The following is a 4,424-nucleotide window of genomic DNA, read 5'->3' on the forward strand; positions in this document are numbered from 1 at the left end:
ATATGATTGATAGAAATATGTAAATAATAAATATATATATTTTATGATAAGGATAGTTTATCAGTAATTAATTTATATTTTTTTATGACAAAGATGAAAGCTAATCAATATGATATTTAGGCAAGTTTAGGAAAGTTAGAGTATAGACCATTAAGGAAGCTTGTTAATTTTCATTCAGTGACTTATGGAGAAGGAGAGGGATTAAAAAAATGTATACTCTTTCTCAATCGTTTTTGAATATGTCAGAAACAAAGCAATTTCTTTTGCTTTATGCTTTTCATTGTCCACTATGCTTTTCATTTATATTTTGAACTATTATCCTTAACCTCCAATCAATTTTATCAAAACAGTTTGACTGACTGACAGAAACAGAACTAAAATAGGCAAAATGACTGGAAGTTGGTATGTGTGGAAACTGTCCCAGGAGCCATAATGGGCAAACAAAAGTTATTTCATGACACACTGACCTCTCAAGTTGTTGTTTTTTTTAGGATTTGTAACTGCAGTAGACCTTTGACAGACATGAAGAGAGTTTGTTGGTTTTGTGCTTAGTTGTAAATCAGGAGGTCCAAGAACACGGACAGGGTGCTGCTCCAGAGGCTCAGGGCGAGAGAAAAAGTCACTGAATGCATCAAAGGAAGACAATGTAGACTAAATCTGTTAACACAAACTTTCTTACTCACAGCAACCCCTCTAAACATATATCAGCATATCTGATGACGTTAAATATGGTTTGTCAAAGTGTACTACTTGGATGTCTCTTATTTTGTATCTATATAATTGCCACTGTGTACAATCTTCCAAAGGTACATACAGAGGATAGACCAATCTGTCATCCTGTAACAGCCAACACTACCACAGTCTTTACAAGGTCTAACAAGTTTGATTATATGACCAACATCAATATCAGTAGACCAATATTTTACAAATCTGACCAAAGATTCCCAGAGTTTATCCACTGAAGCCATTTAGATATTTCGGGCTTTATCTTGCACTCAGCGCAATTGACTTTGTACACTGGCGCTTGTGTAAATCCTATTTTGCATTCGGCGCACATTGGAATTTTCCCTCCACAGACTCACGTCCTTAAATTAGGGAATGACTTTGCGCTCCCGGGGGCGGTTCAGCGTAAAGAGGAGGCGTGTTCCGGCGCAAACGTTCACTGGTGCCATTTTGCCGTTTCAGAAAACACTTCCGCAACAGACCAGGAAAAACCTAGTCTAAAGTCAGTGGCGCTTATTCAGATGCTATTTTAAGGGCGCATGCTTGGCCATAATGTAGCGTGTGCTCAACGTGCATACACTTTGCTTCTCTCATCTACAAGGAAGCAGTTTCCGTTTTTGCAAACCATACAAAAAAAGTTGAAAAGATTGAAACAGATGAACTAATTCTTTTTCCCTCTGATATGCGACGGTCCGGGAGTGGCAATGCGCGATGTGCTCCTAGTGGAGCGGGTGGACGGAGATGGAGTTGAGGGAGGAGGAGGAAGGAGGGAAGGGGCACAACAGGAGCAGGTGGTGCGTTTGGAGACTTGAGGCCATGCGCCTGAGAGGCCGCAGCAACATCGCCACCCGGTCAAGACGGGCATTAATACCTTGCCGCATCCCGGACAGTGCGGTCCGGTCTGACAATGCTGCCACGGCGTGTAGTGGGTCTGGATCCTCTGCACCTTGGTGTTTGCGCTGCTCCCTCATCAGCTGGCCGTTGCGCACTGCTCGCCCCTGCACACTGCTCCCGAGGCCCGGTGCGATGTCATGGGGATGCCAGCCTTAGAAACAATTGTGGCAATTTCCTCCCACGCCCGCTTAACCAAAGCTAATTTGGATGAATTTCTCCCATCACCATACAATGCCACTTCTCGGTCTTTTACAGCCCTGACGAGAACGTCGGTCTCCTCGGCTGTGAGCCGCTCCTGGCGTGCGCCTGGCAAATTCGCCATTATAATAGCAATCCGCCATGGAACAAGCGCGCCTGCTTTTAAAGGGAATGTGAGGATGACGCTCTGATTGGTTTATTGCACGTTACGCACAAACCACACCTATGACTAATGTAGCTACTTCAGACCAACCCATTTTAGATTTGCGTCGAGCGCAAGAGTCATTTATCCCGCTGGCATAATAGCAACAGCGCCTGAGATCCGCCCACAAAGCTACTTGCGTTTTGCGTTTGATACTTGCGTTTCAGATCGTTAAGATAGAGCCCTTCCAGTCCAACTCGGGAGAGGGAGGATTGCTGTAGACTGGCAGCAACAAATGTAGCAGCAACTCTTTATACATACATATATATATACATACATACATACATACATACATACATACATATATATATATATATATATATATATATATATATATATATATATATATATATATATATACATATATATATATAATTAATTAGTAGTTGGCTGAAAACCGTGGCTGTGTGCTGCATTGTCTTTTTTCACTAAATGAGAGCTGGATCTGATGTGTTATTTCTACTTGTGTTTGTAGATACTATGGACCTAATGCTGCTGCTGCATCGTCAGCCCAGTCCTCCTTCGCACCATCATCTTCTCTTCTTTTAATAGCCAGCAGAGAGTAAGGGCCTTCTTAATTTTGCCTGATGACTAGACACGGTTTAGTGCATTGCCTGCCACAGGTAAAAATGCATTTTGATCTGGACTTCACAAGCAAAAAATATGTACTGTATTATGTAATTTGCATATAGAGCAGGGGAGTGAGATCCGATCACTATTGGTCACTGGAGATGTATGCACTAATGCCAGGTGGGAGCAGACACACTGAGAGCTTTCCGTTTCTGATTGGATAACTCAGACGTGATGATACTAACAGGTGCAAACAGAGCCTGAGTCACACTTGGCATAAAGCCTGTAAGTTTAATCACACATAGAGCCTTTTTTATTTAAACAGAGCTTTTAAAAAAAAACATGAATGCATACCATGGCCGTCATTACTTGGCAGAGAAAGCTATTGGCAGGTTAATCAGATTTACAGGACTCTATTATACTGGCTAACCTACCAGTCAACACTGCATAAACCTGTCAGCATTCCACGATGAAGCCAACTTCATGATTCATGATGACACACCCCAAGCCTAAAACTGCAGTCAGACCAGAAATGTTTTACTGGTGTTTCACAGGTGTACTTTCTTTGGGTTGATGGCTAAATTAGCGCCAAATAACAATTTACACCTCTGACCTTAGATGTTGATAGATAGATAGATTCAAGGATGAATTTGGAGATTTATACTTGAAGTTAGGTTGATATGAAAAATTTAACTTACTGGCTGCAGCCAGAAAAAAAAAATTATATTGTTAACTTGATACTGCAGTATTCCCTTTGTTTACATTTGTGATGTTAAATCTTTTCCATATTTTTTTTACAACTAAAGCAGGTATATGTTTACATTTTAATACCTGCCTCTGAGTCTTCTTTAAACATTCCACTGTGCTCCAGTCCTCAAACCTTATCCTTAGATTATTTCTTTGTTGTAGCAATGCTTCTTGGCTTTAAATCTTATTCCATTGGAAAGCGTGTTTATTTACCTTTTAAATAATGCCACATTTGTAAGGAACATGCATTTGTGGGATGAGCAGCAGAGCTGAGTATGTGTGTACTTACTCAAAACGCAGCCGGTCGGGGATGCCAGACAATGGATGATGGAACAAAACCGTACCTGAGCCGGAACGCAACGCACATGCATCTAGTGGAACCTTAGAGTCAATAGCAGAATGAGCTGAGAAAATTTGGCAAATTTTTCATGGGCAAAACTCACATACTCAGCTCTGCTGCTCATCCCACAAATGCATGTTCCTTACAAATATGGCACTATTTAAAAGGAAAATACACAGGCTTTTGAAAGGTATAAGATTTATTGCCAATAGGCATTGTTACACCAAAGAAGTAAATTACCAAACACAAATGTCCTTACTTTTGTGCTATGTTTAGTAGTTTGGCAGGTACTTGTAGGGGTGCCTTGTCTGTCAATTGAACCCATGGTGAACCGAACAACAGGCCTGTTTGCTTCAAGCAGAAACAGGATTTTATGATAGAAGATGTGTGAATTCAAAACTCAACCACTAAATTGTTCTGCAGATTGTGAACTGGTCAGGAAGTGGTCTTGTATCTATCGAAACCGTTTGTTTATATAAAACATTTGGTAACCATAGTAATGCGCATGCATGTCAGCATGTAGGTGAAGGTGGTAATGGTACAAAACGCCTCTTTTTCATCCTGGCCGTACTTGTTAAATCATTATTCATAAAGTGTTTGTCATCATGGTCAAATGTGAATGTAACACACAGTGAAAGCTGCACTGAAGAAAGAAATTGCACAACTTTGCAATGTAAGGAAGGAATGATAACACGTCTTTTGATTTATAGTTGAGTGTATATATTTTTTTATTGAACAATATTTAGCTAA

Source organism: Sparus aurata, chromosome 16, assembly GCF_900880675.1.
Source record: "Sparus aurata chromosome 16, fSpaAur1.1, whole genome shotgun sequence".
NCBI lineage: Eukaryota > Metazoa > Chordata > Actinopteri > Spariformes > Sparidae > Sparus > Sparus aurata.